Source organism: Eschrichtius robustus, chromosome 8, assembly GCF_028021215.1.
Source record: "Eschrichtius robustus isolate mEscRob2 chromosome 8, mEscRob2.pri, whole genome shotgun sequence".
NCBI classification, from domain to species: Eukaryota; Metazoa; Chordata; class Mammalia; order Artiodactyla; family Eschrichtiidae; genus Eschrichtius; species Eschrichtius robustus.
In genome coordinates, this window is record NC_090831.1 from 9,290,344 (window position 1) to 9,303,962 (window position 13,619).

At 48.1% G+C, this 13,619-nt stretch overlaps 1 pseudogene; it reads left to right on the top strand.

Annotated features, from left to right (window-relative positions):
* Positions 1-9,408: 9,408 nt before the first annotated feature.
* Positions 9,409-10,812, top strand: LOC137768418 (tumor susceptibility gene 101 protein pseudogene; annotated as a pseudogene).
* Positions 10,813-13,619: the final 2,807 nt, after the last annotated feature.

Genomic DNA, 13,619 nt, shown 5'->3' on the forward strand with positions numbered 1-13,619 from the left:
ACTTAATTACCTTTTTAAGGACCTGACCTTTGAAGAGTCCCATTCTGAGGTCCTGGGGGGTTAGACTTCAACCGGTGAATCTGGGGGACACGGTTTGACCCACAACCCTTCCATTAGCCTCTCTGATCCTCACAGGAAGCCAGGGCACATGTGGGACAGGCATTATCCCCCATTTTACAGATGAAGTGACTGGGGTGAGAGACACGGATGCTTGCCCACCAGCGCAGAGGCGGGAGGGTCAGGGAGAAGCCGCCCAGCCCCTTCTTCTCCTTTCCTGCTTGTTGCCCGAAGATCCGGGCTGAGATGAGCACGGACAAGACACCTTGGCAACACACAGCTGACTGCAATCCACCCCTGGAGAGGCTGTCTGACAGGAGTGGGGGACGATCCTAGGGCCTGGGAAGGGTGTGGTTGGACTCTCCCAGGAGAGAAGAGGTCTTAGCCAGTGACCACAGCTCTGTACACCCCCAGCCTCTGCCTGCACAGCTTCCAGAAGACCTTGCTTCCTGCACCTTCTCCTGGGAAGGCTGTCCTTGTGTGAGCCCTGTGTCCCTTGGACCCATTCGGAGTCTTGCAGCACCTGCCTCTCCTTCCTGCATGTCCCTGCCCCTTCTCGGGCCACCCTCCTCTGTCACCATTAGAGACCTATCTGCCTTGTCCACCACAAAACAGAGGTGCCAAGAGGAAGTGCAAGCTCTCCTCACAGCTCAGATGCAGGCATTCAGGAGATGCTCAGTGAGAGGCCGGTACAGCACAGGGTTCTGTTGGTTCTGCCTCCTTGGTGCCACTGCTTCGCTCCTTCCTCCCTGGCAGGACTTCACTTGGTTATCAACAGGTATTTACTGAGATCCTACCACGTGTCGCTTCTGGCCCATGGAGCTAACCCACGAGCAGGGTAAACAGACAGCAGGTACCAAACTTAACGCATAGGTGAATCACAGAGTGCTCTGAGGTTGCTTCATAAGCACTAAGGAGAAAAGAACAAGGGGTGAGGGCGGGAGGAGTAGGGCGGGTCTCCTGGGCACGGGTGCAATTTCAGGGGCCACACAGTGACATGGAGAAGGTAGTATTCCAGCAAGGACTTGACGGGGTCAGACGCCCATCATTCCTTCTGGGATCACTGTAGCAAATTGCACAGGCCCCCGAACCTGCAGCTGTGCTCAGAGAGGTTGGGTCCCCAGCTTAGTGCTGCATGGCTGGTCTGGCAGATAAAGCGGAGTGACTGAGTGGAAGCAGTAAGTAGGAACTTAAGGAAGGATAGATAATTCTGGAACTCTCTCCCTCTGTCTCATTTCAATATATCTAGCATCCTGACTACAAGTCAGCAAAGATTCGTATTGTCCACGGTCACTTTCAGAACGATCCTACATGCCATCTCACTGGGTCCCGACTTTTGAAATAAACACATTTATGCCCATTTCGCGGACGAACAACAGACCACTCTTCAAAATCACAATTCTCCAAAGAACGGCCTGGAAAGGAATTAAGAAATAAGACAAGGGAGTTTAACTAGGCAATATCTCTTGTTTCCATCTCTGCACATCCATGATCACAATGATCTGAAATGTCAACATTCTGCTTCTTCCACTACTTACATTTTCAAAAATTAAGCCAAATCACACTGGCAGGCATTCTCTGAGGACATCTAACCGCCCAGATAGGTGCTGTGAGGCCTAACAGACGTGTAAGCTGCAGTCTGAGTTTGCAAGCAACTTAGCAAAGTAATTTACACATAAAAATACGGACCTTCTTGTATTTAAGCAACCCCATTAAGGAAAATGCAGGAGGTAGCTGAGTGTGGTAGATTACCGCTCTCGGAGAGCACCAGCCTGGGTGGTGGTCCTGACTTGGCCCCCATGGCTGGAAAGTGCTCTGGGCAATCACCAGCCCCTACCTGGCCTTCTGAGATGTCCCTTCCTCAGCCACGTGCCCCACGTCCCGCCGGAGTCCCACAATTCTGTGAGAGGTCTGCCCTCAGTCACAAGCATCTATCTGGCCTTTCCCTGTTTTCTAACCCTCTTGACAATTTTACCCAGTGAAGATTACACCAAAGGAGACAAGAATCAACAAGACAGGATTCCACCCCAGGGCTACTAAATCAAAAGCAAACTGAGAAATGTCTTTGCATTTAGTGAGTCTTGAATATTTTGTGTGCCAAGCTGAAGGCACAGCCTCTGATGCTGAAACCTCACAAGAATCCATTTGTGGGCTCAGCCGACCTTGTTGGCATGTGCTGGTCTTTTTATGGGGTTGCTTTATATGGACCATGCCGTTCCTTGTCTTGTGTGAGGCAGCGCCTCACCCCTGCGGGCGCGTGCTGAGTAATGTGTGGTCATAATCCTTCTAGAACTTCTTAGCTAAGAGCAAAATGGCTTCACCTGCTCATTTTATTTTCACCTTATTTCTGTCTCTTCCCTGTATGGTTTCTGTTGTTCCAGAAACAGGCCTGTACTCAGATGAGAAAGGTGCAAACACCTTGAGTCAAAGTCCCAGGCCAGAGTTCAGATTCTCTGAGCTTTGGTTATTTCGCCTCTGAATAGCGACAGGAATGACAGTGCCTGTTTTGATAAAGTGAAAGAATCGTGGAAATGCACATAGCCCGGCACACCCAGAAGACTTCCCACCCTGTTCTTCTTGTCTTATCTTTTATCATCTTTAAACAGGAGATGGCTACCCTTATCTCCTCTCACCCCACACGGAGCAAAAACAATGATGGGGAGCCCGGTCAGGAGCAGAGCGTAAACAAAATAATGAGGACGGCCCGGTCAGCGCTGAGTTCCAGGAAAGCCCTCTGGCTGCAGCACGAAGGGCTGGGAGACAGAGATGCTAAGACATGCTGGTTTTGCTGAGGGCGGAGACCCGGGTGGGAAGGCAGGGCCAGCAGAGTGGCACAGCTCCCAGCCTGCTGGCTGCCTGCACGAGGCTGCAACTCAGTGATCCGGGAAGGAAGGACGGTTTGGAGGAGAGGATGGAGGGACGCCGAGCCAGACGCACCTGCCATCTGGGGCGGCAGCTATTCTGGGCCCCAAGCTGCAGAGCAGAGCAGGGTGTCCCCAGAGCCATGGAAGAGAAGGTGCTGGAGGGGAGGGAGGGGAGGGAGCGGCGGGCAGAGGCCTCGCGGGGCTGGGAAGCAGATGCAGGCGATGGAAGGGTAACCAGCATTTGTCCATTTCTGCCAGGTGTCCTGGTGCAACCACCAGCCAAGCCGTGCAGAGCTGAGAGGACCCGTGGCCACAGAGCCCAGAGTCCCAGCATCCCCACCGGGTCAGAGAGCAGAGTACGGCCTCCTCACGTGTGTTCCCAGTGGGAGGGGGTGCCCACTCCACCTTCCGCCTCCAATGGGAGGACTTTTATTCTTTAGATGGAAACTGGCAACGCTGCTCTGCCTTTTCAGGCTGCAGAAGTCACATCACGTGCCCCTCACAGCGGCTGCCCCTTGAAAACACACGTGGTGGCCACGTCTGCATTTCTTCAACACGTCCTGGCCTCCCAGGTGCTGCTGCCACACGTGCTGTCCAGGTGCTGAGCGCTGACCCCCCAGACTCGCCATCCCGACATCCCGTGCGCCTCCCAGGGCTGCAGCTACGTCTCCACCCCCAGACCCCTGGGGCATTTGGGGGTTTTAACCCAAAAGCAGAGCCTGATAGCCGTCCTCCCTGTCCCAGCTCACTGTCTGTCTTCCAATCGCCACAGGACGTAAAAGCAACTAAAATGGAGCTGACACCTTCTCCTAAGAAATGGAAGATTCAAAAATGCTTTTTTTTTTAAAAAGCTTTAAATAAATGACAAGAGCAAGAACAAGCTAAAAACTCATCATGAATGAAGGAATTTAAATTCCATTTTGATTAAAAATAAAATAGAGAAGTGTTGCTTTCTGTGATGAAACACGTCCCTCACTTTCAAATCTTCATGAAAGTCTCAAAGGTCCCCCCAAATACCCATTCTGTCTAAACCAGTATAGAGATTTAATGCAATTTCATCCCAATGGCCTTTGTTTCAACTAAACAATAGATTCTAAAATTTATCTGAAAAAATAAATAATGAGATTGCGAAGAAACTTTTTAATATGAAAATTAATGAGGGAGCTTTTTTATTGAAGTATAGTTGATTTACAATGTTGTGTTAGTTTCAGGTGTACAGGAAAAGGGATTCAGTTCTACATATAGATATTCTTTTTCAGATTCTTTTCCATTTTAGGTTATTATAAGATATTGAATACAGTTCCCGGGAGCTTCTCCTTTGAGATAACTTTAAATGATTACGAAAAAGGAGGAAGGTTATTTTAAAAAGGAAGAGCACGTGGCACTTCCCTGGTGGCGCAGTGGTTGAGAATCTGCCTGCCAATGCAGGGGACACGGGTTCGAGCCCTGGTCTGGGAAGATCCCACATGCCGCGGAGCGACTAAGCCCGTGCGCCGGACCTACTGAAGCCCTGGCGCCTAGAGCTCATGCACCGCAACGAAGAGTAGCCCCCGCTCGCCACAACTGGAGAAAGCCCACGCGCAGCAACAAAGACCCAACGCAGCCAAAAATAAATAAATAAAGTTTTTAAAAAAGGATAAACACGTAAAGATTCTCAGCCATCTCCAGAAACGTGCTTCTCCCCCGAAGGCCAGTCAATAACGCGGTTTGCGGTCCATCCACTGGCCTTGCCTTTGACTCTTCCCGTCGTGGGCAGGGTCCTTTGAGGAGGACCCCCTCTCAGTGACACAGATGTTGGAGGTGCAGATGTGGCTGGCACACAGGACGCAGCTGCTGTTTCCCTGATTTAGTGCAAATGCACCCATGCAGAGCCCTCACCCCACCACCCCTGACTGGGCCTGTTTTTAGGTGGGAGGTTCTGTCCTGTGGACAGAAAGGAGAGGCAGTGGCCTAACTCCCCAGACGGCCAATTCCAGCTCTTCTGGGCACTTGTGGTTTGGGAACGAGGCTCACGCACCCACCCCTGCCGAGTAGGCTGGTCTCTCCGCCACGTGGGCAGGGCTTAGGGAAGCTTTCCTGAGCCTTATTCCCACCTCTGTTGCAACGTGGGGAGAGGGTGTTAACACCGGTCGCTAGTGCGCTCCTTGCACTAACCGCTCTGCCATTGCCACAGGCATTCGAGTTAGCCGGGTCCTGCCGCGGCTACCGCGTTCCTCGTGGGTGAAGTGAGGGGTGAGACAGGAGACGGTTAGAGAGGGCCTCCTCCACAAGCATTTTCTGGCACAGACCACCTTCTGTTTTTCCAGACACGCTGTCCCTAATGAAATGTGCAGCTACGTTTGTTTTCCCCGACGAGGCTGAGTACCAAACACACGTACCACAATGACTGTGTTTAAAGCATAAATTGCTTATGATTCAAATGTTCATATTTCTCAAGCCATGAATCACCATTTCAGTAATACTCAGTAGTTGGAAATGGCCGTCGTGTGTGTGTGTGTGTGTGTGTGTGTGTGTGGATGAGGGCCATTAAAATGCCATATGGCCTCAGTTTAAAATCAGGCTATCTTATTTACATTTTCCAGTGTTTTGTGAAAAAAGGTCAATTGAGCCCACTTAAGGAACATCGGCGATGTCTGTGCCTGGAGCCATGTGCTTCTTTGGGTGTGTGAGCTGGGCCCCGGCTGCCGCGGGATGAAGCCAGCTGGGTAGGTCTCTGAGCTCGTCCAGAGCAGGGAGGGTCTGCAGTGCTGGCTTGCCTAGCGGGTTTGGGTGGAGCGGGGGCGGTCCCTCCCTCGACACCGCCCCAGCCGGTAGCCTCAGCCAAGCAAGCTTCCCACAGGGCGGGCGGGTGAAGCATCCACACTGGGAACCACAGGCTTGCACACCCACCACTTCCTGACATTCAGGGCACAAGGTGGCTCTTTGGCCGGAGGGCAAGTGGAGTGAGGGGAGGGCCGCGGGAGTGGGCGGGGCAGAGCTAGCATCTCAGCCGCACCCAGGCCAGGTGGGCAGCTCACCTGCTGTCTGAAGCAGCCGGTGCATCCGGCATCACGCCTGGCTGATTTGCTGGGCAGATCTTGCCCCACGTGACCAGTGAGCAGAAGAGAATGGAGGGTCACCAGACACCGCATGCCCTCCCGTGAGGACCAGCGGGCTAGACCCAGCTCACGGCCTTCGCCCGACGACCTGAGGGGCCATGTCTTCTGGTCCTGCCTCTTCACCCAGCGCCCCCTCCCTTCATATTGGCTCGTCCACGGTCCAGCTCCAGGGCTCCCCTCCTTTCTCCCACCCACACGTGAGACAAGAATCCTCCACATCTCTGGGCTTCCCCCCAACCCAGCAGTTTTGGGCATCCCGGCATTACCATTATGTGTGCATACATTCGACATCCTCAGTTAAATATGACGTCTCTGGTAAAGCCAAGCGGGGATAGCATCGGGCACAGAGCCAGCCCCTCTGACCCAGACGCTGCTTGGCTGAGAGGTGGCCGAGGTGAGCGGCGTGGCTGAGGCCTGCCCAGGGCCAAGCCACCAGTCGTGGGGACCCGGAGCGCTATGTTTGCTGCTACAAAAATGGATTAAAGGGACATTCTCCACCTGTGTAGCAGAAGTGCAGGGTCTACCCTGTTGCTTGGGTTTTTAAATGAAGATGGAAGCCAATTGCTGGGATCCAGGAGACTGCTCAGGGTGTTCTCACAGCCGGAAAGTAATTGAAACACTTTTCAAATAGGCCAGAATGTCCGGTCTGGAAATAGTCTGTGCTTTTGAAAGTAAAACATATTCGCTGCAGATCTCATCCATGGGGAAGGCTTCTCAGCAGCCCTGCTCTGTGCTGGTGACGGGGCTTCGTGGAGGATGGACCAGAGGCTCTCACAGCTTTGCATTTCAGCCCCTCTCAGCCCCACCCCAGAGGGTGTGCGGGCTGCAGGGCTGGTCACGAGAGATCCCTCAGGCCATCTTGCAAAACAACAACAGTCATGGCAATAACAGAGCTGCTAGCTACGAACATCACCACAGCCAGGCGGGGCCTGCCGGCTGCCCCACTCGTCCACAGAGGCCCCAGTGAACTTGTGCGGCTCCACCTGCTTCTTCTCTCCTCGCCCCCGGGGCCCCAAGGTGGGAGAGGAAGCCTAGAGCCCAGCTCCACCTGAGCCTCAGTTGGCCCATCTGTGAAATGGGAATAATGCTGCCTGGCCCGTGTCCCGCTCCCCACCCCCGCCCCCAGGGCAGCCTGGCCTTAGGTGTGGCTGGGGCAGTGAGGCTGTGTTCCAGGAGTCCTTCAGTGAACAGGAGGAGGCGGGACCAGCCACAGCAGAGAGCTGACGAGCAAGAGGCCCCAGCCGCAGGTGGGAGGTGGCGAGGCCAGAAGGGCTCTGAGGTCCCGCATTTGCCCAAACCAGGCCAGTGTTGGCGGTCTTTCCAGTGTCAGGATGGAGACTTCCAACCAGCCCCCTCCCTCGGTCCCAAAGAACAAAAAACTGGCACTCTCCTTTTCCCTCTTTAGCCTGTGAACTCCACCCCCTCCCCGGGGGGCACGGGCCTCAGACAGAGGAGGGGGAACACAGGCTCAAGGTGTCTGTGCTGACCCCGGGGCAGCCCCAGTGACCTCCCACCCCGGACAGCTTCAGGGGCCCAGGCACCCCCACCCCACTCTGCTCAGCTAAATATGGACCCTGACTGCCCCTGAGGGCATCCCAGGACCCCTGTCCAGATGGTGCTGGACCCAGCAGGAGCCCCTCCCCACGCGGACCCCACATGCATCCCAGCACCCCTTCCACCAGTCAGGACAGCCGGTGTCCCCGACGGGCTCTGTCCTCCCGTCACGCCCACAAGGAGACAAACACACCTACCTTCACCTCCATCTGACTGTGGGAAGTGAGAGGGTGGGCTTTCCACAGGACCCCAGAGCACCCGTCTCTCCTGCCAGCCCCGGTGACCCTGGCTGGCCCCCCGGGCTCCACGCGTACCCACGTGGGCTGCAGGCGTCCCACCGCAGGTGACGGCGCCAGGAGCCGTAGGCACAGTTAGACATTCAGGGCTCCAGATTAGTTAGCCAAAAAGCACTTGTTCTCCCTGAAATAATATCGGTCTGAAGAAATAACCCCAATAAAAAGTTAATGCGCTGACCGACTCATCTATAGCCACTTTGGGGAAGCCCCCAGGGGCCTCGGTCTGACCCTGGCGCTCATAGCACCATGCAAACTTCTCCTGTCTCCGCTCCCTCATTGGCACCCGGTTCCGGTGAGTAGTCGTCTTGAAGCCTCCTCACGTGGCTTGGACAAGTCCACCAGTCACGGAGGGTTGTCTGCCTCCTTTTTCCATGCTCCCAACACGCCAGGAAGAAAAGGCACCTTAGAGCCCTGCAGGAAGCCAGCCAGAGAAACCATGCCCCCTTCCCCAAAGCAGGTGCCAGGGGACATCTCAGGGCAGTGTGGAGGGAGGGGACTCCGGACTGGATATCAGGTTGAAGTTTCGGTGTAGACTCAATGGGATTTTCACATCAGAGAGTGAGCCCTAATCACTTTACAGAGATTCTTCAGGCCGTGAGATCTTCCTGAGATGTCGTGTTGTGGGAACTAGGAGACATGAAGACAGCCTTTGCAGGCAAACAGCCGTTTAAGAAGGCTCACTGTGCAGTACATTGGTGACACAAAGATTCTTTCTTAAAAACAACTTTATTAAATCATAATTTACAAACCATAAAGTTTATTTTGGAATTTTTTTTTTTTTTTGGCCACGCTGCACAACAAGTGGTAGATCCCCGACCAGGGATCGAACCCGTACCCCCTGCAGTGGAAGCACAGAGTTCTCACCACTGAACTGCCAGAGAATTCCCAAAATTCACCTATTGCAAGTGTAAACTGTAATGATTTTTAGTAAATTTGCAGAGCTTTACAACCATCACCACAATCTAATTTTAGAACATTTCCATCAACCTCAGAAGGTCTCTCATGCCTAATTATAGTCAATTCCAGGTTCCAGTGCAGCCCTGGGGAACCACTAGTCTACTTTCTGTCTCCATAGAGTTCCCTGTTACGGACATTTCATAGGAATGGAATCATAAAATAAGTGGTCTTTTACTTCTGGCTACTTTTACTTACTATCATGTTTTTGAGGCTCATCCACATTGTAGCATATATACTTCATTCCTTTTAAAAGCATTCCATTGTAGGAACAGACTACACTTTGTTTCTCCATTCTCTAGTTGGTGGACATTGCGATGGTTTCCACTTTTTGACTATTATGGCTAATGCCGGTATGATCCTGACTTTGTTTCTCTCAGGGAGATCTTTAGGAGTGAAATTTCTGGGTCATACGGTAAATGTATGTTTAGCATTTTAAGGAACTGCCAGACTGTTTTCCAAAGGGGCTGCACCATTTTACATCCCTGCCAAAAAATGTATGAGGCTTGGGTGTGCGATTGTGTGGGGCGACCCCGGAGCGGCTGATCCTCTGCCTGCGGGGACGGGAGTCATGAGGCGGCCACCATGGCAGGGTCAGAGAGCCAGCTCAAGAAAATGGTGTCCAAGTTCAAATACAGAGACCTAACTGTACGTGAAACTGTCAGTGTTATCACTTTATACAAAGATCTCAAACCTGTATTGGATTTGTATGTTTTTAATGATGGCAGTTCCAGGGAGCTAATGAACCTCACTGGAACAATTCCTGTGCCTTATAGAGGTATACATATAAATAATCCAATATGCCTCTGGCTGCTGGACACATACCCATATAATCCCCCTATCTGTTTTGTTAAGCCTACTAGTTCAATGACTATTAAAACAGGAAAGCATGTGGATGCTAACGGGAAGATATATCTTCCTTATCTACATGAATGGAAACACTCACAGTCAGACTCATTGGGGCTTATTCAAGTCATGATTGTAGTGTTTGGAGAAGAACCTCCAGTCTTTTCTCGTCCTACTATTTCAGCATCCTATGCACCATCCCAGGCAACAGGGCCACCAAATACTTCCTACGTGCCAGGCATGCCAAGTGGAATTTCTGCATACCCATCCGGATACCCTCCCAACCCCAGTGGTTACCCAGGCTGTCCTTACCCACCTGGAGGTCAGTATCCTGTCACAACAAGTTCCCAGTACCCTTCCCAGCCTCCTGTGACCACTGTTGGTCCCAGTAGGGTTGGCACAATCAGCGAGGACACGCTATCCGAGCCTCCCTCATCTCAGCAGTCAGTGACAAACTGAGATGGCGGATGAAGGAAGAAATGGCTCGTGCCCAGGCAGAGCTCAATGCCTTGAAACGAGCAGAAGAAGACCTGAAAAAAGGTCACCAGAAACTGGAAGAGATGGTGATCTGTTTAGATCAAGAAGTAGCTGAGGTTGATAAAAACATGGAACTTTTGAGAAAGAAGGATGAAGAACTCAGTTCTACTCTGGAGAAAATGGAAAATGAATCTGAAAACAATGATATTGATGAAGTTATCATTCCCACAGCCCCACTATACAAACAGATCCTAAATCTGTATGCAGAGGAAAATGCTATTGAAGACACTATCTTTTACCTGGGAGAAGCCTTGAGGCGGGGAGTAATAGACCTGGACGTCTTCCTGAAGCATGTATGTCTTCTGTCCTGTAAACAGTTCCAGCTGAGGGCATTAATGCAGGAAGCAAGAAAGACTGCCGGTCTCAGTGACCTCTGCTGACTCCTGTGATACCAGCTGGAGATTGAGCACTCCTAAAGCATTATTTTCTTCTCTTCCTTTCTCTTACATCAGTAGGTGCCCAGAATAAGTTATTGCAGTTTATCATTCAAGTGTAAAATATTTTGAATCAATAATATATTTTCTGTTTTCTTTTGGTAAAGACTGGCTTTTATTAATGCACTTTCTATCCTCTGTAAACTCTTTTTGTGCTGAATGTTGGGACTGACTATGCTAAATAAAATTTGTTGCATAAAAAAAAAAAAAAGTATGAGGCTTTCACTTTCTCCACATCCTTGTCACTTGTTATTACAACACTTGTTATTATCTGTTGTTGTTTTTTTTTAGCCATACTAGTGGTTATGTAATTGGATCTCGTGGTTTATATTTTCATTTCCCTAATGATGTTGCGCATCTTTTCAGCAGCTATTTACATACCTTCTTTGGTGAAATGTCTGTTCAAATTTTTGCCCATTTGCTGCGTTATTTATTTTATTTTTACTAAGTTGTAAGAGTTCTTTTTATATTCCTATATAAACCTATATATAGGTCCTCCAATTTTGTTTCTCTTTTTCAAGACTGGCTATTCTGAGCATTTGCTTGTTCACTTCTGCAAGAAAAACTGCTAGGATGTCATAGGATTTGTGTGGAAACTATAGGTCAGTTGGGGAAGAATTGTCATCTTAATAATATTGCTTATAATATCTTAACAATAGCTTAACAATTCTAATTCATGAACGTAAGCATCTTCCCATTTATTTTGATCTTAATTTCTCTCAACAGTGTTTATAATTTTCGGTGTATGTTTTATACTTTCTTTTTAAATTTTATTCCTAAGTATTTATTATAAATGGAATTGTTTTCTTAATTTCATTTAAGATTGTTTATTGCTAGTATGCAGAAATACAGTTGAATGTTGTATATTGATTTATATCCTGCAATCTTGCTGAAGCTGTTTTTTAGTTCATGTAGGTTTGTGTGTGTGTATGGATTACTTAGGATTTACACATCTGAGATCATATCATCTGTGAATAAAGACGGTTTTACTTCTTCCTTTTCAATTTTAATGCCTTTTATTCCTTTTTTTGCCTTAATGCACTAGCTAGAACTTCCAATGTTGAATAAAAGTGGTGTGATTGGATGTCCTTGCCTTTTTCTGATCTTAGGAAGAAAATATGTAGCCTTTCACATTTAAAGATGACACTAGCTATTAGTTTTTCATAAATGCCCTGTATCTAGTTGAAGAAGTTTTTTTCTATTCCTAGGTAGTCCAAAGTTTGTATCATAAATGGGTGTTGGATTTTGTCAAATGCTTTTTCTGTCTATATCATGGTTTTTGTACTGTTAGTATTCTGTACTAATGGATTTTCAGCTGTTAAATCAACCTTGAATTCCTGGAATGAATTCCATTTGATCATGTGTATAATCCTTTTTATACATTTCTTGATTTGGTTTGCCAATATTTTTTGAGGATTTTTGTATCTATATTCCCAAGGGATGTTGGTCTGAGTTTTCTTTTCTTGTGATGTCTCTGTCTGGCTTTGGTATCAGAGTAATAACTGGCCTCATAGAATGAGTTGGGAAGTATTCCCTCCTCTCCTATTTCCTGGAGGAGTTTGTAAAGAATTAACAGTATTTATAGTCTAAATGTTTGGTAGAATTCGACAATGAAGCCATCTGGGTCTAGGTTTTTCTTTGTGGGAAGATTTTTAATTATTAATTGAATGCCTTTACGTCCTATACTACATTCCCTAGAATGCCCTTTCCAGTACCTTTCTGGCTACCGCATACTGCAAGGGATAGTCCCTTGTGATTGGAGGACATAGGGAGGAAAATGCCATTTTGTAGCATACATGCACCTTCTCTCCGTTATTCAATCAAATACATTGTAATTGCTGCTGTGAAGGAATCTTGCAGAAGTAATTAGAGTCAATTAGTCAATTGACATTTAATCAAAAGGAAGATTATTATGGGTGGATCTGATTTAAGTAGTTGGAGATCCTTTAAAGGAAGGTCTTAGGTCTTCCCTGAGCTCAGAAACTCCAAGGAGTAGTATAGAAGGAAAACTGCAGAATCTTTGTACGTTTTGGGACCTCCACACTCACTTTGTTGGTGATGGTCTGTTGATTTACCTCACTGGTATGAAGCAGCAGCTGGTCCTGCAACTGCTTCCCAATTGTTTTATGGCCTAGACATGGCCTTTCCTCAAGAAGAGTCCATGTGTGCTTGAGAGGAAAGTGTGTTCTCCTGTGGTTAGGGGAAGTGTTCTATAGAGGTCAGTTGGGTCAAGTTTGTCAATAGTGTTGTACGAATCTTCTACATCCTTGATTTTCTGTCTAGTTGCTCTCTCCATTACTGAGAGAGGGGTACTGAAGTCTCCAAATATTATTGCTGAATTGTGTATTGTTTTCCCTTGAATTCTGTGGGGTTTTACTTATTATATTTTGGGGTTTTGTTATTAATGCATATATATTTATAACTATTCTGCCTTCCTGATGAATTTTCCCTTATATGATTACAAAATGACCCTTTGTCTCAAGACCTATTTTGCCTGATAATTCTACAGACACTCCAACTGTCTCGTTGTTGTTTGCACGATACATCTTTTTTCCATACTTTTATTTTTAACCTGCTGGTGTCCTTGAATGTCAGTACATGTCTCTTATAGACAGCATATAATTGGATCTTATTAACTGTCTACTATGACAGTTTCTGTCTTTTGCATGGTGTGTCTATCCACATTTAATGTTATTATTGGTATGATTGGATCTACATATTCCATTTGCTATTTGTTTTGTGTATATCTCATGTCTTTTTTATTCTTTCTCCTTTATTACTTTCTTTTGTATTAAACATGTTTTCCTACGGTGCATTTTAATTCTTTTAGTGAATTTTTTACTACGATGTTTGAGTTATTTTCTTAATGATTGCTGCATGGATTTCAATATGTATCCTGATTTAAGACAATTTACTTCATATTAATAGTGCCTTAATTCCAGTAAAATATAGAAACTTTTCTCCAACATTGCTTTATTC